Below are 21,626 nucleotides of genomic sequence, written 5' to 3'. Positions count from 1 at the left end.
CCCCCCCCATTGATTAAATGAAGAAAGGGTAATTAGTGTTGTCTCTAAGAGTATTCATTTGGATTGAGGGAAAGGAGGCCTACAGATTAATCAATTCTGGAAAACATTTTTAAGGGTGCAAGAAGGATGGCATGACCCCACAATACAAAAATTATCAGAGATTTAGGATTTTATCAAGCACAGCAAGTCAACCTACTTAGTTTATTTTACTTACATATTATTGACCTATTTAGAATTGAGTTAATGTTCTAAACTGGGCAGGGTCTAGGGCTGCTGTGGACCACCTTATCTAGATAACTAAAGAAAAGTCCAACAGATTTAAGAATCCTCATTAAATGTAACCTCTCTCTCAAAGTGAAAATGTGATAAGAGATTCTGAAATGAGAAAATAGAAATACAATGGATGGTTGGTAGAAAGTAGCTTTAATGATGGGTTGAAATGTCATATTTGAATGCCTTCAGTCCCCAATTTACATAAGTGACAGTGAACCACAACTACAAAAGTACTAAAATACTGGGGTATAATTGAAGACTGCAGCAGGAGTCATGTAATACTAGAGACTAGAACGTAATTAAATTCTTCTCAGAGCTTGAGGATAAAAACTCTATGGAGAAGTCTAGAAAAACATTCTTGAGGACTTGCTGCAAAAGGAATAACTATTTGGATCTTAGCCCATTGAGATTAAAATAACTACATGACTCAATAAGCTTAAGAGGAATGCTTACTAAGGTTTCAGATAGGAAACTTCAGGTACAACAGATCAGGATAAAGCAAGGAACTCTGCTGCATTATATTCACTGTATCTGGAAGGATCCACGATTGACTCTCTATAGCCACATTTAATTATGAACAGTAAAGCTGTTGTCAACAGTCAATAAATGAATAATATGACAGAATTGTGACTGGTATTTATACTCACAATGAGCAGCCTCTAAACTGTTGGCACTCAATTTTCATGCTATCATGTTCAGATCTCACACGTGGATTATAGGGCTGTATGCTAACTGATTGGTTTTGGTCTTAGCAACAGAAGGGATCAAAAAGCTCTATGCGGTCTCCACAGTGATTCTCAACCTTTGGGTTAAAGTCCACGACATGGGTCCCAAGGTTATTTTCTGGGGTCACGATACTTATTATAGACTAAGTTTTCATTTTAAAAGCGTTCCTAGAATTGCAGTGATCAGTGCATTATAAATGCATAGACAGAGCCTCAGTGAGAAAATAATGTCACAACTGTAAAGAGCTGCAGCAATTAGACTGACTATACAGGACTGGGGAAATCATAATTCAATAACTTTTTTAAAAGGATACTTTTCACATTTAAAAAAATATCAAATTTACATTCTATGGCCTTTATGGAATTTCTATGGCCTGTGATGAAGCTCAGACTAGATGGTTACAATGGCCCCTTCTGGTCTTCAAATCTAGAATTCAAACCATCAATGTCTCTACTGGCCATATATAGCATGTAAACTTTAACAGTGCAGCATTTTGGGATTTGGGGCTGAAACAACATAAGACATTCTAGGACTAGCCATTGGGGGGGGGGGAAGGAAATGAGCAGGTTTCAAACAACTTGAGAATCCTTGATTTAGAAGACCTGAAACACCACCTCTGTAGCCAACAAGAGGAAACAAGTATCTCAGATATTGCTCTTTTCCTCCTTACCTTCTAACGTCTTCTCCTTAGAGAAAAGATAGGAAGTGAAGAAAATCTAAGCCAGGGATCGGCAACCTTTGACACGCGGCCCTCCAGGGTAAGCACCCTGGCGGGCCGGGACGGTTTGTTTACCTGCCGCATCCGGCCGCGGTTCGCCACTCCAGGCGAATGGGGGCTGCGGGAAGCGGCACAGGCCGAGGGATGTGCTGGCTACCACTTCCTGCCGCCCCCATTGGCCTGGAGCGGCAAACCGCAGCCAGTGGGAGCCGCGATCGGCCGAACCTGCGGACGTGGCAGGTAAACAAACCGGCACCCTGGTGGGCCGCGTGCCAAAGGCTGCCGATCCCTGATCTAAGCTTTAGTTCTAATAACGTGATCATCATTATCCTCATTCTTTTCAATCAGGTCCCAAATTATCTTTAAAATAGCAACATTAATTGTGACAAGAGAGTCCTGTGGCACCTTATAGACTAACAGACGTATTGGAGCACTTCGTCAGATGCACGAAAGCTTATGCTCCAATATGTCTGTTAATCTATAAGGTGCCACAGGACCCTCTGTCACTTTTTACAGATACAGACTAACACGGCTACCCCTCTGATACTTAACATTAATTGTTTCACTCCTGGTAATATTTGCAGAAACATTCAGCTTTGTTTATCCAATAATATCCCCTATATATCCAGAAAGCCCCCAGAGGTCCCCTACCCAGACACCAAAACCTCCAGCTTCCCCCCAACAACTGCTTTGACTGTAAGGTTACTGTAGTTGTGTTGGTCCCAGCATATGAGAGAGACAAGTTAGGGGAGGAAAAATTTTTATTGGACCAACTTGTCCTTTTCATCAACAGCAGTTGGTCTAATAAGACATTTCCTCACTTACCTTGTCTAACTTCTTGCTGCACTTAGATATTTATGATTACAAAAAGCTGTGAACGTAAAATCTGAATTTATGGGCAAAAGTATATTAAACGGAATTTAATATCAAAACAAAATAGCTAAATTAATCATTTTCAACCCTTTAAAACTTCAGGTTTAAAAAAAAAAATTTAAATGTATCTGCCACAGAATTTCCAGTCTGCTGCACCAGATTGTTGCATTAGGTGGCCATGTAGCAGAATTCAGGAATCCTGCTGTAAAATTTAAGTCCAGCCTGCTGCAGTGCAAGTGAGCCTCAGAGTAGAACATGGGCAGTTTGATTTTATTCTGTAATTTTCATCTCCTGTGAATAGGTCTGTTGTAGATACGTAAGGCTCTGACCGCTTGCAAATTGAGTCTTCCTTCTGCCAAGTATATACATTCTTTGTTCCGGCTACCGGAAGCACATATTGATAGAGTTATTTTTGCCCAATTTAAAACAGAACTATCTTGGAGAAGGCTGCCAGGTCTGTTACTAACTTGCCAATTTACATACACCGATGACAGCAAGCACTTCCATCCTTTAAGCTTGCCAAGTTTTTGTGCATTAGATTTCCCTCATTTATCAGTATGTGCTTAAGTAGTCCATTATCTTTGAGAAATCTGGAATACAGAGCCCACTTTGCAGCCAAACAGAGTATATATCGGGTGATCAAATTATTAGGGGGCTGGGGCACATAGTTTATGAGGAGAGGCTGAGGGAATTGGGCTTATTTAGTCTGCAGAAGGGAAGAGTGAGGGGGGATTTGATAGCTTTCAACTATCTGAAGGGGGGTTCTGAAGAGGATGAAGCTAGGCTGTTCTTAGTGGTGGCAGATGACAGAACAAAGAGCAATGGTCTCAAGTTGCAGTGTGGGAGGTCTAGGTTGGATATCAGGAAAAACTATTTCACTAGGAGGGTGGTGAAGCACTGGAATGGGTTACCTAGGGAGGTAATGGAATCTCCATCCTTAGAGGTTTTTAAGGCCCGGCCTGACAAAGCCCTGGCTGGGATGATTTAGTTGGGGTTGGTCCTGCTTTGAGCAGGGGGTTGAACTAGATGACCTCCTGAGGTCTCTTCCAACCCTAATTTTCTATGACCAGTGTTCTCTATGCTTCTAAGATACAATATCCCTAGCCAAACCTTTGTTTCACTGTCCACCTATTTAGGGATGATAGTATCATGTCACGTAGCTCTGTTACCTTCTTACCTAGACCCTGAATCACGGGCACCTTCATAAAAAGTAGAAACATTTGGAGAGGCACCATATGAATATTTGTGCTGGTGGAATGTCTACATGACAAGACCATTTAAATGAGCATGGACATATCCTTACTGGGATCTGACTGCTATACAGTACAAGATTCATACTTTATCTTCAATAAGAGACAATCCAAGAGTAACATCTAAATAGGAGAGTTTATTGGTACCCTTAAACTCTGCATTAAATAGCTCTTTTCCTCTCGGATATGAATTAATTCAAGAGATACTAGTATTGGCACCACCTTTTCATTTCTTAGTTCACTCTGATTAAGGTAGTTCACAAATGGATAGATACATATGCTATTTTCCTCAGTGGGATGATTATCACAGAGGAATTTCATTAGAGCCTTTGGTGACACCACTAGACCAAAGGTTAGGGACTACATTCAATATTTCTGGTTATATGCAAATCTCAAAACAAATTTCTGTGGCACTCTTTTACTGGGATGGATGGATGGATGGATAGATAGACACCCCTCCTTGATATCAGTTATGTACTCCCACAGAGAGATGGCCAAGAGGATTTTTTTGAGGGTTTCCATTCTGAATTTGAATCAGAAGTTTGATGTGTAAGAGTACTCAGGTCTACCTAGTCACCTTGGTACTGCATAAGTGCTCAAATACAGAATTAAATAAAAAAAAATTCATCTCTCTGTGGAACCTCACCTAATTGACTCGTGATTCAGACGTTTTATGGGTTTCTGTATAATTTGTAGTTTCCATGAATTCCACACAATATGAAAGTTTAAACATTTTCATGGCTTTCTGGACTTTAACAAATAATCCGTAACAAATAATTTGTGATAGCTACTTGCAAGAATTCAGAAGTCATTCTTGACCACAGTTCTTAGAAGCAATTCACAATTTTCCTTCCAAATGAATGGGATCTTTGGACAAGTAAAGTTGGTTACTATCCATTATTTTTCACGTTTGAAAATTATGGTTATTGAAGTCTGCTCAGGACTTTCCTCCTATAATATTCTTTTTTATTTACACCTAGAATATCCTGATTTCTTTCTAGGTTCTCAATCTCCTGTCATAAAAAAAAGACAATTGGTTTTACATAGATCTATCAAGCGATTAAAAAAAATCATCGCGATTAATCACGCTGTTAAACAATAATAGAATACCATTTATTTAAATATTTTGGAGGTTTTCTACATTTTCAAATATATTGATTTCAATTACAAGACAAAGTGTACAGTGCTCACTTTATATTTATTTTTGATTACAAATATTTGCACTGTAGCGAAGAAATAGTATTTTTCAATTTACTTAAAACAAGTACTGTAGTGCAATCTCCTGATCATGAAAATTGAACTTACAAATGTAAAATTATGTACAAAAAATAACTGCATTCAAAAATAAAACAATGTAAAACTTTAGAGCCTAAAAGTCCACTCAGACCTATTTCTTGTTCAGCCAATCGCTCAGACAAACCAGTTTGTTTACATTTGTAGGAGATCATGCTGTCCACTTCTTGTTCACGTCACCTGAAAGTGAGAACAGGTGTTCACGTGGCACTGTTGTAGCTGGTGTCGCAAGATATTTACGTGCCAGATGCACTAAAGATTCATATGTCCCTTCATGCTTCAACCACCATACCAGGGGACATGCGTCCATGCTGACGACGGGTTCTGCTTGATAACAATCCAAAGCAGTGTGGACGGACGCATGTTCATTTTCATTATCCAAGTCAGATAATGAAAAGCAGAAGGTTGATCTTTTTTGGTGGTTTGGGTTCTGTAGTTTCTGCCTCGAAGTGTTGCTCTTCAGAAAGACTTCTGAAAGCATACTCCACACCTCGTCCCTCTCAGATTTTGGAAGGCACTTCAGATTCTTAAACCTTGGGTCGAGTACTGTAGCTATCTTTAGAAATCTCACATTGGTACCTTTTTTGCGCTTTGTCAAACCTGCAGCGAAAGTGTTCTTAAAATGAACATGTGCTGAGTCATCATCCGAGACTACTATAACATGAAATATATGGCAGAATTCAGGTAAAAAAGAGCCGGAGACATACTATTCTCCCACAAGGAGTCAAAAATTTAATTAACACTTTTTTTTTTTTTTTTTTAATAAGCATCATCAGCATGGAAGCATGTGCTCTGGAATGGTGGCCGAAGCAGAAAGATGCACACGAATTTTAGCATATCTGGCATGTAAATACCTTGCAATGCTGGCTACAAAAGTCCCATGCAAATGCCTATTCTCACTTCCTGGTGACACTGTAAATAAGAAGTAGGCAGTATTATCTCCCATAAAGGTAACAAACTTGTTTGTCTTAGCAATTGGCTGAACAAGTAGGACTGAGTGGACTTGTAGGCTCTGAAGTTTTGCATGGTTTTGTTTTTGAGTGAAATTATGTAACAAAAAAAAAAATCTACATTTGTAAGTTGTACTTTCACAATAAAGAGATTGCACTACAGTACTTGTATGAAGTGAATTGAAAAATACTATTTCTTTTATCATTTTTACAGTGCAAATATTTGTAATAAAAAATAATAAAGTGAGCAGTGTATACTTTGTATTCTGTGTTGTAACTGAAATCAAAATATTTGAAAACGTAGAAAAACATCCAAAAATATTTAATACATTTCAATTGGTATTCTATTGGTTAACAGTGTGATTAAAACTGCAAATAATTTTTTTAATTGTGATTAATTTTGAGTTAATTGCGTGAATTAACTGTGATTAAATCGACAGCCCTAGTTTTATACCAAGGTAAAAATCATATGGCTTTTTTTTCTGTCTACCTAAGAAAGCTGGGGGAAGAGTACGTTTCTGCTACAGGCATTTAGGAGTTCTTGTAAGTTTCCCTCTGAAGTAACTGGACAGTGTCAGCTACTCTGCTCATGGTCTGTTTTTCAATTCTCAGCCAAGTGTGCCATCTGGAAATCGTGTTAAAGGCCATTATCTGCTAGATAACAGGACGGAAGAGAAGAAACTAGAAGACTTCTTTAAGATAGATTTGAACTTGGCCCAGGCAAGCAAGGCTCTAGTAAAACAGATTGCGGGGGGTGGGGGGGGGGGGGGGGAAAAAAAAAAAAAAATGAGGAACTGCAATTGTCAACAGTCCTGAAACCAATGGTTATTTCTGTTTCTAGGTTCTTCTGGAATAAAATCATTAAAGGTATAACTATATCTAATGACATCACAGCGGCATCAACCATGGGAAGTGAGACAGTCCACTGTATATGTTGGAAAAGTTTAGAACATATATATCTGACAGCTGATTTTTCTTGACATGTTGGGATGTTCCCACTCTGAACAGATGTCTTCAAGAGAAGACTAAAGAGAAATGCAGAATTATTCTTTAATTTATGGGAAAATATGTTCATGAATTGTCATCGTCTCTATTTTTCTCTCTGACTATCCACTAGTGTACTAACTTATTCTTCTTACCATATAGTGTTGAAGAATTCCAGAGAGAACACACACTAAATCTCAGTTCCTGATAAAGTGGACTATCTGAATATCTCTTTGGTGAAAGATAAGCTGAAATTAAGTTCTTGTTCCATCATTGTTCCTGAACAATTTTTTAGATTCAAGTCCCTTTGAGAGCTGGATGATCTGTAGGATTTCCTGGATTTATTTCTTATTAATAGAGCTTTTGCTTGGTCTTAGTACTTATTCCTAATGAAGGAAGAAATGTATATTGAGAACTGATCTTTATGAGGACTCTCCAGTTTCTTTGTAGAATATCTACTCACTCTTTGGTAATGGCCTCTCATTTTATATAGAGGTTAGTGTCTGCGGCTTGCCTTCCTCCATATTTGCTCAGATTTCTCCTTAGAGCAGACAGGCCTCCCTGAGAAACAGGAGGGAGGAGGAGGAGGAGGAGGAGGAGAAGAAAGAGCAATCTGGAAATCAGCCTGCATAATCCCTGCATGTCTACCTTGTGGAGCAAAGCCATTTTAACACTTCAAGCAGAAGAGAAGTAAAGACTATTGCCAATGTAGAGGGATAATTTCACCTACTACTTAGCTGTGCTGGCCAGCCTTTAATGTCATGCCACCTCACAAATTCTGCCCTTATTGTTTTAAAGGGCCTTTCTTCCCAAAAAGTGTGTAGAGCTTCTGACTCACATAGCTGTTCCTATTGCCTGGTTCAGATTAAATCAGTACATCAGCAAAAATAGCAATCTGCCTCTGATCACAGTCCTTAACTCAGCACGGGTCTTGTCTTCACAATATGGACCCTGGACTGTGCCACAGCTTCCAGGGATTGCAGTTGGCCACTGCTGAATTTGCTGGCAGCAGCACCTATTCATTCACTGTTGTGTTTTGAATGATGGCTAACTGAGAGCAGAAGAGACAAATGGAAATGGAAATGCCATGCAGGCCTTCAACTTCTTTTATGCACTGTGTGGGGGCTGAAGGTAAGCCTACAATGCCTCAGGAACAGACAGTTCATTAAAATACAGAAAGCAAAGTGTTCATGAGAATTAGTCTCTCGGTGGGAAATAAGGTGTATTGTCCAATTTTGCTTTGAGGAAAAAAGATCAGTTTAGACACTACTTTTAGAGGCAGAATTTTTTTAGTAAGCTACATGGAGGGAGACCACCCCATGCCAGGTCTGGCATTCTCCCACCAGGGTATTAGAAATCCCCATAACAAGGACTGGAAAAAGAAGTATACAAGATTCACCTTCATATTTTAGTAGCTACAACTTAAGCACAATAGGCTACATCACAGTATTGATAGCAAGTCAAAGAAAAATAATTTTTAACACTTTCTGAAACTGTTCAACAACTAAACAAATATTCATCAAAAAGTGTGAAGTAAAACAAAAAAATTACAACAGGCAAGTTATTTCTGATATTTGGCAACTCTTACATATAGCTGTCTTGTTTAAGATTCTTATTCAATTAAGACATGTTTGGACTTGTTCTCATCACCATCTCTGTTATTTCCATGTTCAATTTGTTTTAACAGCTTTTGATGAACATGATTATTTTCTCCTACCATTTGACATTTTACTTTTCTGTAGGCTCCTATATGAAATCCTGTTTTCATTGTGTGGGGTTATCTATTGAGGTTCCTACATTCTAATATTATAAATAGTAATTATATTATTACAAACATTAGTTTTAAATTTCTATTTGCAAGCGCCAGCTCATTTTTTATTTAATAGAGTCCCTCCCTTTAGGTCATGCTATAATCTGATTAGTGCTTAATTGTATTATTACATTGGATACATGGTGTAAAAACCATGCTATTAAACTCTGCAATGTTTTGAAAACACTGTATAAAGTAAACATACATTTCACAAAACAAACATTCCACTTTTGATGGTAGAGCCCTATTTGAATTAAATGTAAGGCCACTTAAGAAATACCCTACATAATTATAAAGAAATATGTTTTCGGTCTGTCGTTTTTCTTTCTTTCTTAATGAGCATTAAATGAAAACTCTTTTCAGGGACTATTACTAACCTGTAAGATTTGTTTGATCTGAAGAAATGGAAAGGAATCCAATAAATATTTGCAAACTAGACAATATTAATTTGAAAAAGCTTTAGTTCATGTTTTGGGTTGGTTTTGGAAGAGGATATAAAGAAAACATCTGTAAAATGGAATGTAAGCCTCATCTATCTTCTATGCATACCGCTGTTCATAACCACATTGGTGGTCTCTTAACAGTAATTTTTATTAGCAATAAAGAGTATTACAGAGACAATTATGACAAACTGGAAAAGAAACCTTTTATTATTTAAATGAAGCCCACTACATTCAGCTATGCTAAATGTAGAAAAATATCTGATAAGTCAAGGAAGTCTATTCCTGTCATAACTTATTAGGAAATTCACGTTCTAAATTTCAAATGCTAGAAAGTCAAAAAGAACAGTCTCTTTTGTGTACAAATATTAAATAAAAATATTTGCCAAGTTAAAAAGATACACAAGGAAATAAACTAATCAGACACACAACATTCTGAAGAACTTTCTGTAGTCTCATTTAACAAACGTAAATTTGAAGAGTAGCTAATTGACAACATTAATACACTTCAGATAAACCTTCCTCATCATTTCATTATGGAATCCATCATACAGTACTTTTAAAGCACAATATCTTTCATTCTGAAGCTTATTTCATTACAATGGAAGTCCTTCCTAAAAGAACCTTGAGCACACCACATGAAAATATCTACCTACCTAAACACTGTACTTTTGCCCATTAAATTTTTGTCTCTGCTGAGGTAAGCAAACTTTGACTGAAGAACACTTCCTGTAAATGAAGTAGATTAATAAAGTTATTAGTAAGGATACATTGAGAACCTGAGCAAGTAAGACAGTTCATTGTTCTGCAAGTTTAAAAAAAAAAAAAAAAAAAATCACACTTTTAGTTCACATTTTTACCCCCATGCCTGTTCAGTTTCTTGGGTGGGGAAAAAAGGGTGCATAAGTAGTTTTTAAAACTAAAGAACTAAATGCAATGAAAGCATTAACGACAGTATATTAATTTCTTGCTAAGAATTTCTTAAATGTACAAATTTTAACATTTTATAGAGAGTAAGAGACAAAGCCTGTCAAAACTTATCAAAACATATATCTTTTACACAATACTAGTAAATATTCTTGAACCTAAAGAAAAACTAAGTAAGCCTTTTTCTGAAAAAAATACACACCGGAAATAAAATCTAGTACTAAACCATAAGAAAATATATTTGGTATTTATAATGCATTGTATTATTTTTTGCTTCTACTGTCTTATTCTGGGAGGTTTCTACTCTCTCCTACCCCCCCTTTCTATTACTGCACCTTACAGGCCAGCCCACCCCCCGTCTACTACTGCACCTTAGAGGAAATTTGGCAACCTCGGCTGATGAAATAAAGGGATTCCAAACAGCCCTGAGAGGAGAATGCAAGTAAATGCTATGCTTATGTATAAATAATAATAGTTTAGAGATAATACACAGGAAAAAAAAGTCAGTGAAGACAGCAGAAGTCAAACTATGCTTCCAGATCCAAGGGGACAGCGGAAAGAGGAGCAGGCAGTCAGCTTTGTTTGACTGAATGAGCTCAAGGGAGGAAAACCAAAGCCAATAGAGAAAACGAATTTTTTTAAATTACAGTACGAATGAGGAGGAAAAGGGACCCTCTTGGACTGTAATCTCTTTGGATTTTGGAAACTGTCAGTACTTGAATTGGACACATCCATGGAAAACCCAGGTGGTACAGGATGTGGTACTGACATAGTAGGATCCACCCTTATCTGTGACTCAGTATGGTATTCTAGGGTATTGTGCTGGTGAAGGACTATCTTCTGGATGAGATGTAAAAGTCACAGGTTTTACATGGAAGAGTATATGGCACCTTTCATACAGTTGTGGTGTTACCAAGCTGGGGGGTAGCCATAGCAGCAAAGTTTAACTGTGCTGTATAACAAAATTCTTAAAGTTACTCTTCACTTTCCCTCCTACAAATACCTATGTACGGTTGTTCTCAGAAGGGCTACATAATTTCCACCACAGAGATGTTAAAGTAAACCTTATACATTTATTTGGGATCCTTTTGGACTGAAAGGTGCAATAAAAACACATTACTATTATACCATGAAGTGTTGATAAGAATGCAAAATATACACACTAGGTGTTTGTCTCATGAAGATAGTTAAAGCAAGTAGTGAGAGGGGTTCGTTTGGCCTTTGCCCAGTGGGACCCAGGATAGCTGGAGCGTTGTTGGACCCATGACCGACGGCAATATCATTTAGCAACTGAGTTAGAAACCATGTTAAAAAATGTACTATCTGTGTAAAGTATTGCTGCAAAGCTGCAATTTAAAAAAATATGTATTGAACTTTGAATTTTCACATAATTACCTGCACACCTATGATCACAAAAATCTAAAACCACATATGTAAATTTTTTAATCTTGAACAAGAAGTGTATACAGTTTCAGATACTTGGGGTCATATTTCCATAAAGATAGAAAAAAATTAAACACATCTAGAGATTCCACTGGAGCGGTGACCCAGATTTTGAGAACCCACCACCCCAAACCCTACTGGAACTAAAACTATACATTGTAGGATTACTTGAGGAAATTCAGAACAAAACATTCCACAGTTTGTAACTCAGATGCACATTACAGATTTGCTCTTTAATGTTGCTAATGTTGAGGCTGTATCAAAGATTTAATTATAAATTGCATTGTTAAATTCCAATTTATCTCTGGGTTTAAATGGCTGTTGCCTCTGTATCTGTTTTTTTTTGTGGGAGTGTTCACCGCACTTTTTAATAGGTGTAGGTAATTAACCAAAACAGCAAAACAAATTTTTTTTCTTTAAAAAGTTTTTCCATGATGCTCAATAACTATCATTCACTAAAACACAGTGTGCCTCTTCCAAAATAATCTATATTCCTGTGAATAGATGTTAAACTTTGAGAATGTTCAATTTGGTTGTTCAGGAATTATCTTCTTTGCTGTTAAAAGTCCACAGGATTCCTTTACCATTCCCACTTACTTTTACAGATTCAGACCACAATGCTACAGATTATAGCCATCATCGTCTGGTAGAGAGTTAGAAGAAACTTTCCTTTACAGCCTGTTGATGCTGCTATTTAAAACTCTCAGAAGAGGTTACTATAGAGACAAACAAGATGTAGTCCCTCTTCTTAACGGCTGAGTGTGCACTCTCTCTGCATTACTCCTGTCCTGACCAGTCCAAAGAACAAAAGAAACAGTGTATTTTTTAGCAAAGAGAACTAAAAAGTATATTCATTCAGCTAATGTAGTACTCTAATTCCATTTCACGTCACTTGATTACCATTTTCTCTTGCACGTAAAAAGACAATTCCTTGAGTCAGTTAAGTTGCTTACAGGAGCAATGTTCTGCAATGCCATGCAAATGACCCAGATTCAGTTCCTCTAATCCAGGGGTGGCCAAATTTACTGACTCTCCAAGCCACATACGACAAGCTTCAGAAGTTCGAGAGCCGGGGCGCACCTGCCAGGGCTTGGGGCTTCAGGCCCACAGGAGGCACCTGCCGGGGCTTGGGATTTCAGCCCCGCTCCTGCTGAAGCCCCAAACCCTGGCAGGTGCGCCCCACAGGGCTGAAGCCTCGAGACCCCCCTCCTACTGCTACCCCCACCACCCTGCTGCAAGGCAGAGGTCGTGAGCTTCCCCACCTCCCCCCCTCCCCCAAGTCTGGTTGGTGGAGAATGGGGGGCAGAGACGTGAGGGGGTCCTGCAAGCCACACTTCAATGGTAAAAGAGCCACAGTTTGGCCATCCCTGCTCTAATCTCTCACTTCCTAAAAGTATAAATTGACTGCACTGAAGAGGCATCACTTTCAGTTCTGGTGGTGGAAAAATGCCTTGTGCCACTATATTATGACCCTCTTTCATCGATTAAAAAACAGCACTGATGACCTTCTAAGGCACTCTGATCTAGTCATGCTTTGATGGAACATGAATGAGACCCCAATGTAGCAGCAAGACCAAGCTCTGACAGGTATAAAGACGAAGCCCCTTCTCACCCCACCCCCACAATTAAAAAAAAAAAAGTAAAAACTCTAGTCAAGCACATCCCAGTTCCTCTAATCAAAAAACAAAACAAATACAGTATTCTGTTGAAACATTTCAATACAAGAGAGCTTCTATTTTGCCAATGGAACCAAATTTTACTTTAATTTTAAAACATGGTTTCATTAAGGTATCAGCAAATTAAATTATATGAATTAATGAAAAGAATAGCATATATCGATACTAATCCATTTTACAAGAAAAAATTAAAACATTCTATGCTGAAACAGTACTTCAACAGTCTGTAAAAATAATGTGAACTTTTTTCCAATAGTTTTATTACAAATTTATTACCTTCAGCTTAATTTCAGGAGCATTTTGATGTCAAATTTGGTCTATCGTGTAAATTTTGTAAAGCTAATTTTACTAAGTATTTCAATTTTATTTATGTAGTTTCAACAATAATTTGGTGTCTGCAATCAAACAATGCAACACTGTGTTAGAACGTAAGAAAATGAAAAAGTTTGGCTATGGAATATAAACAAAAGTGAAATTTGCTAATCTATTTGCATTGTTTAATATGTGAGAAATGTAAATGAAGAGAGTACAGCAAAAGGTAATTTAAAACTGAAATTTTAAAAATATATTTACACTTTTTAAAAAGGTGATTTTAACCTGGCCATTCCTCTTTGAAAAGTTTTTTAAATGCATTTTTCCATTTTCCAAAAATATTTGTTAAAGAAATATATGAAGATTTTACTTACCTGTTAGCAATTGCATCTTTCTTTTTTTGTAATAATTTCTCTGACAGAATCACTTCAGAAATATTACAGTTGCCCAAAAGAGATCCTTGAATTACACTAAATTGCAATGCTGAGGAGATATGATTGGCCTAGCGGCTGTTCCTATCCTTATCCTAGTTTAACATGAGCTAACAGAAGAGAATATTGTTGAATAGCATAGTGGAAATTTGGAGACTTAGGCTATGTCTACACTAGCACTTTTGTTAGCAACTCTTTTGTTGGTCGGGGGGAGTGGGGGGGTGGGGAAAACACACACACCTCTGACTGACAAAAGTTTCGCCGACAAAAAGCTCTGGTGTGGACAGTGCTATGTTGGCAAGAGAAGTCTCCCACAGACATAGCTAGAGTTGGGGGTGGTTTAATTATACCAGTAGGAGAGCTCTCTCCTACCAGCATAGAGCGGTTATACAGGAGACCTTACAGCATTGCAGCTGCAGTGGTACAACTGTGCAGCTATAAGGTCTGTAGTGCAGACATAGCCTAAGAAAATAAGTCATCCTGGTCCTCAGAAAAGCAACTTGAACAGCAGTAAGTGTTTGCAATAGCTTCTATTAGGTTCAAATATAGAGTAAGCCAAAATACAAAAGATGAATCAGATGCTGAATCATATTCCATATATGATATATGATAAAGACAACTGGACAGTATTTTAGCATCTATAGAATAAAGTCATTGTCAATATAAATGGGGGGAGGGTTAAAACTACATTATGTCACCATCTTACATTAAAAAGATTTCTGAAAGATTTTTCAATATTTGTGCCAACTTTCCTTTTTGCTCTTCATTGAGATTTGATAACGAAAGAGTCAGTTTCACTTTTACTTATCATGCATCAATGCAATGTTGACATCTGCATTTTTAATACAGAATAAGAACATTTAAATATCCCCGCCAAAAGTATTTCTTTCAAAGGCCTTTTTTCTGCATCCTCATCCATCAATCCAGATTGATGGATTGTTTCTTCCCTGCTGAGAGCAAGCAGCAGTGAATCACAGAACTTTCATTTCTGGCATCTTCCTTCCCATTCAGTCATGCTCATGTACTGCTCAGCCCTAACAGAGACTTCCGCAGTTTCCAACATAAAAATTTGTCGATGATTAATAGATAGCCTCAACAAATAACTATTGTTATAGCACATAGTTCAAGGATGAACTGTTTACACACAAAAATGCAGATCAGAATAGGCAGCTGTAAATATAAGAAAGTAAAGAAGCATCTGTGCAAGTAATAAGTTCTTTTACTCTCCATTCACCAAAACATATGATTGATAGCAAGCTCTAAGAGAAAGGGGCAGAATCTAGAAAGGAACAGATGTCATGGTGAGGAACATCAATCTACACTGTTTGTGCAAGAAAGTAGGATGACCATAATGCTATTCTACATACTACACCACTTGAAACCTTTCCACCCAGCATAGTAATATTTACGGAACAGGCTCAGCAATGAAGGGGGAAAGGGTACCTCTTTGATTCTAAGACTCAGAGATACATAATAAAGTCTATCTGTTGCTGAGCATTCTTTAGAGACCCTTGACCTCATAGAATAGAACAAAGATGTTCAGAGGATCTAAATTTTGGCCTAGACAAAAAGAAATTTAGGGCCTAGATTTAGAGAGAATACCAGAGTTTCTACTTGTCACAGGGAAGTGTAATAATACAATAAATAAGTTTTAATCACCCTCATCCTAGGTCAATCTCAATTTATGAAAAAGGCAGATATCTCCAATGACGGTACTCACATTTATTCAATACCCTCAGACACATTCTGTTTCCCCTGCATTATACAATAGTCTACAAGGGCTCTAAGTGGTTATCAGTGGTCAGGATGCAACATTTGGTCCTTAAAACAGGACACAGCTGATCAGATTTTGGAACAACTAAAATGATTTAGAAAACTGCTTGTATTTCTGGAATCTAGGAAGGAGCCAAAATAACTAGCCTTGAAGTAGCATATTTATGGCTAGCTTGTTATTAAATGTTGCTGCAACTTCTGCCATAATCATGAAGAACCTTCAGAAAAGGAGACAGTAGCCCAAACTGGAACATCTGGTACTACAGATATAGGTTCACTAGCATTCATTCTAGATGGCAGGGGCACACTGGGATATCAAAATTGGCATCCTGTGGGTCCAAATTATACACAAAAGGAAGATCAAGAAAGGAAAGCAACCTGAACTCACTTGCTATTAGATGTCTCTCTTTTTAGTCATTTTAAGATTTAAAATTAACTTTTTTATATTTCATCTAAATTTCAGGAGCGTGAATGCAATAAGAAACTTGTTCTCCATTCAGAAATATTCAACATCTACAGAGAAAAAGTAGGGAACTATTTTCACTTTATTTACAAGTTAATAAAAAATGGATAATTTTATTTTTAATCAGTTTGAACACCTCCCTAAAGTCAGCATCAACAATTCTCTGATTTTCTTCTTTTCTGTTTGACAAAAATATTTTGGTATTTATTTTGAATACAGCTGACGTGTACATAGAGCCTTATGACAAAATCTCTGTATGCATGCATGCATCCATCATCAGTGGATGACTGCATAGTCCAAGGAAAGGGAAATTTGTCTTACCTGAATTTTTTTTTTCCTTAAGCGACCAAGTTCACCAATGTCCTCACTACTGATTTTTGTCCCGCTCAGCTGAAATGGTCATAAGACCTTACAACCATGGGCTGAGCCTCAAGTAGGACACACCATTTCAACTCATTGCCAGAAGACTAATTTCATAGTTAAACTTGCATATGGAGGCTTCGCCCTAAAATATAACAGAACGCTATTTTTTAAAAACTTAACTATAATCATGAAAATTTCCTTCTTTCCTTAGCAGTTAAAGCAGGGTCAGACTGGTTGTGGCAATCTTTGAGAAGACATTACTAGAGGAAGTTCTAATCTCTCTTTCAAAAGCATATCCTCACAACAGGAAAATCATTAAGTAAAAAAACTGGAAGAAATGGGAATCATATTAATCTAAAATACAATCTTTCTAGCACAGCATGCAGAACACTCCCTCCAAAATGCATAATTCAAGATAAGCAATCTAATTGTAAGTGCTTATGTCTCAGTAAATCATTTGCATAAAGCTAAAAGCTGTAAGGTAATTTTTAAAGCTAGGATTTTATAAGGTCAACCATAAAGGCTGCGGAGGTAGAATTTAACAGCAGTAATGAGGTAGCTTCATGTTTCTGAGAGTAGTTTGCAGGTAACTATCCAAATGTCGGCAGTCACATGACAGGGGCAAAAGATGTTTAATACTGAGATGTGAATGGATGCGTATCTAGCATTTACAAGTCCACAATGCTCATCCACTGTCATCTGATTGGTTCAGCAAAGTCTTACAATGTTTTGAATTAGATATTTGTTGGATAAAGAGGAAGTGTGCCCAATACCCTAGATTTTGACAAATTGTTTCCAAGCTTCATCCCTCAGAGAAATTCCCATTTCATATTTTTCCTCCCCTGGATAAATGGGTAACAGACAGCATTTAACTACTGTTAATAAACATTAGCCTGGGCATCTACTTGCTCTGGAGACAAAAATCTTGATTGGGAAGGGAACCAAACTGAGCATGGCTTTAACAGCACGTTCAGTTTTCAAGTTCAGAGAGAACTGAATCAGGGAAATAAAAATAAATTCTGAGAGAACACTGAAATGAATCCTTTCTTGATTAGCTCTGAAATTATCTAACGGTTTAAGAAATATATGAGAAGTCTCCACATCCTCCTTCAATCTCAGAATGAAAAGAGAATTTAGTATCTACCCTCACAATAAGACAAAGAAAATAGTCACACATTCCAGGAACAGCAACCTTGAATTGTGGTCTTAATGCTGGATGAGGTTGCAAAACATTTTCATACCATACAGGCCCCATTATGATCACACTTTATTCATAGGCTAATGGGTTTTCACGTGGTATCCCTTCTCAGGGCTTTTCTACACTGGCAATTTACAGTGCTGGAACTTTCGTGCTCAGGGGTGTGAAAAAACACCCCCCTGAGCGCAGCAAGTTTCAGCGCTGTAAAATGCCAGTGTACCGGCTCCCAGCTATGCTCCCAGCACTGGTAGCTATACCCTTCGTGGAGGTGGGTTTTTTTAGAGTGCTGGGAGAGCGTTGCCGTTTAATGTTGCCAGTGAAGACATGCCCATAATTTCTCTGCTTTTTCCTCTGTTTTCACTGATGTGTTAAATCACCTGTCAACTGAGTCATGGGTACATACCAAAATGATAGTTTGTTTCCCCCCCACATGAAGGCAAAACACTTTGTCCAAACTGATGTTAAAATGTTTCTCTTAAGTGTTTTATGTATTCTTCTTTGCCCATAAAGAATGATGTGTGTATGTACTGCCTTGACCTGATCCACTCTGTAAATCTGCATATTGACGACTATTTTGTGTGTTGGACCAGTTGGATCGTGTTGTTGCTTTACCATCTCTCCTTCATAGATGCACATTTTAATTCCACCAAGCTCTTTTCTCCCAAGATCTAATAATCTATGGTGGAATAAGAACTTTTCCTTTATAAAATTCAGATGTAACAAGCCTTTCAACTGACTAATAAAAAAAATGGGGAAAAGCTGTAGACTAAATTACAGTAACTCCTCACTTAAAGTCATCCCGCTTATCGCTGTTTCGTTGTTACATTGCTGATCAATTAGGGAACATACTCATTTAAAGTTGTGCAATGCTCCACTCTTACGTTGTTTGGCTGCCTACTTTCTCCAGAGCTGGCAGCCTCCCTAGGAACCCCCCACCCCCACGGCCTCCCACCCACCGGTAGACCCCGCGGATCAGCACCTTCCTCCTCCTCCCCCCACCTCCTGCCCATGGCAATCAGCTGGCATAAGGCGTTTTGGAGGCACGAGGGAGGGGGAGGAGCGAGGATTCGGTGCGCCTCCCCCCTCCCTCCCGAATGTGGCAAGCCAGCTGGCTTGCAGCGTTTAGAAGGGAGGGGAGGGAGGGGGGAGGAGCCAGGACGCAGCGTGCAAAGTAAAGGGGGAGGTGGCGGGGGGGAGAAGAGGCGGGTCAAGGGTGGGGGCTTGGGGCAAGGGGTGGAGTGGGCAGGCTGAGGGTTGAGCCCCCCACCCCTGGTGCTTGCAGAGTAGGGGAAGCTGCCCTGGAACCTAACTCCCCCTCCCCCCATTTACATTAATTCTTATGGGGAAATTGGATTCGCTTAACATCGTTTCACTTAAAGTCGCATTTTTCAGGACCATAACTACAATGTTAAGTGAGGAGTTACTGTATCTAGTTTAGAAATACATTTTCAAAATTTAATGCAGCTTCAATCTTATGCCATTTTAGAGTCAGGGAGAGTTTAAAGCTAGAAGGGCGCACCAGCATCCAGTCTTGTATATCATAAACCACCACTCCGCACCCGCACACTAAATTCAACAACCAAACTTACAGCCTCCAGGAGACAAACTATTCTGTGCCACAGGCAGAAAATAGAAGGGACTGAGGGGCACCAATGCCAGAGCTCCCTGCAATAACAGAGAACTGATTAAGTGAGATATACCCAGATAATCTCATCAAGTAACCCACACCACACACTGCAGAGGAAGGCAAAAAAAAACAACAAAAAACAAAACAAAACAGCCAAAGGTCACTGCCAATCTGTCCTGGGGGGAAATTCCTTCGGCAATCAGACCCTGAGCCTGTGAGGGAGAACCAACCAGTCATGCAACTGAAAGAGTGAGTGAGTGAGTGAGTGAGTGAGTGAGTTCGGTGCCACCTAAGAGTCCTAGGGATAAGATATTTAGGAACAAGAGACATTAACCAGAAGAGATCCCAAGGCTGCCGAGCCCTTTCCCCACCATCACAAGCAACCCTGGTATAAAATCCCATTCATAACTTTGTCCAGCTCTCTCAAAACTAATAAGTAGTTTGCCTCCACTACTCCTCCTGGGAAGCCATTCCAAAGCCTCACTCCTCTGATGGTTAGAAACCTTCTTGGACTTCCCAGCCTGAATTTGTTTATACTCCTTTGTTCTTGTGCCAACATTGTCCTTTAGCTTAAATAGCTCTTCACCCTCTCCAGTGTCTACCCTTTTGATGGATGTATAGAGAGCACTCAGCCTTCATTTTGCTATGCTAAACAAGCCAAGCACTTCCAGTCTCCTATCATAAGATAGGCCTTCCATTCCCCTGCTCTTCATAGTAGCTCTTTTTTGTACCTGTTCCAGTTTGAATTCATCTTCCTTGAACTTGAGTGACCAAAATTGTACACGGTATTCTAGATCTAGTGCTTTGTAGAATGGCATTAATACTTCCCTCGCTACTGAAAACACGTTGCAGGATACATTCCAGGATCACCCTTGCCTTTTTCATAGCAGCATCACATTGGTGGCTCAAACTTATCTTGTGATCTCCAACACAGCCAGGTCTCTCTCTTTCTCTCATTTCCAACCGATGAGCCCCCAGTTTACAGTAGAAATTCTTATTATTAGACCCTAAGTGTATGATCTTGCATTTTGTACTACTGAATTTCTTCCTGTTACTCCAGTCTTCATGGTCATCCAGATCTTTCTGTATAACACGATTCTCCTGTGTACTGATGATGCCCCCCAACTCTGTATCTTCAGCAAATTTCATTAGCCCACTCCTACTTTGTAAGGTAGACATGGCCTTAGCTACGACTTTCTTCTACCTCAGGTATGGAAATTTCCATTTCTCTACACTCATTTCCATCAGCCAACCTGCCCTTCATACCCATATTCTGTTGTTATTGAAAACTGAGGCAAAGTATTAATTTAGTTTCTGGGCCATACCTAAATTATCTTTAAATCTCCTCCCCCATCTACATTGCATAGTGGCCCAACCTCATCCTTCCTCATTTTCCTTTTACTTACATAACTAAAAACAAAACAAAAAAACCTCATCATTTAATTTCCTTGGCAAGCGTTAATTCAGCTTGATTTTTTAAGCAATTCTCATGTTATTCATACATTTAACCTCCAAGATGCAGCAACTTTTGCTATCACTCCTTTTTCCTTTCCATTCCTTATAGCAGTGCTTCTCAAAGTGGTGGTCCGCGGACCGGTGCCGGTCCGCGAGCCATCGGCTGCCGGTCCGCGGCGAGTTTCCTCATAAGAACGTCGAATAGGATAATAATATGACACCGGTCCCTGGCACATTGGGGAAAAAAAATTGCCAGTCTCCCACATCAGATAGCTTGAAAAGCACTGCCCTATAGGATCTCTACTTACTGCTAATAACTTTTTTATCTACTTGGATGTGCAGCCTTTCCCAGTGTAATCTCTTTTAGTAATGGTTATTCAAAAACAAAACCATCAAATTTGGAGTTGATAGATTGTAGCTTGACTACTAGTCCCCTAGACAGGCCAGGATATTCAGATTTATAATAATATATGTACAAAAGAAGCGATTGCATTCAATATTAGATTCTGTACTACATTTTTATGAAGTTACAGTAACAAGGCCTGAGTTCACTTGTTCAGTACAATAAAGGAAACTTTAGGGTTTCATTTATTTTTAAATAATAAAACAGTCAACAACATAGGAATCTAAGAAACAGCATA

The 21,626-nt window shown here is 38.5% G+C and overlaps 1 protein-coding gene across 4 annotated transcripts in view; it reads right to left on the bottom strand.

The window, feature by feature from the left end:
- Nucleotides 1-21,626, bottom strand: part of CNOT2 (CCR4-NOT transcription complex subunit 2) — a 142,002-nt gene that overhangs the window by 90,070 nt on the left and 30,306 nt on the right. For 2 of the 4 annotated variants that reach the window (XM_024212650.2, XM_024212653.2), the window contains exon 2: nt 9,974-10,046. The exons of the other annotated variants lie outside the window; for them this stretch is intronic. The gene's annotated coding sequence lies outside the window, so the exon portion shown is untranslated. The remainder of the gene's footprint in view (nt 1-9,973; nt 10,047-21,626) is intronic. 4 annotated transcript variants of the gene reach the window in all.

This window comes from Terrapene carolina, unplaced genomic scaffold, assembly GCF_002925995.2.
Source record: "Terrapene carolina triunguis isolate 2854851 unplaced genomic scaffold, T_m_triunguis-2.0 Scaffold68, whole genome shotgun sequence".
Lineage (NCBI taxonomy): Eukaryota > Metazoa > Chordata > Testudines > Emydidae > Terrapene > Terrapene triunguis.
Note: the sequence above shows the minus strand (reverse complement) of the source record. Positions and strands in the feature narration are given on the sequence as shown.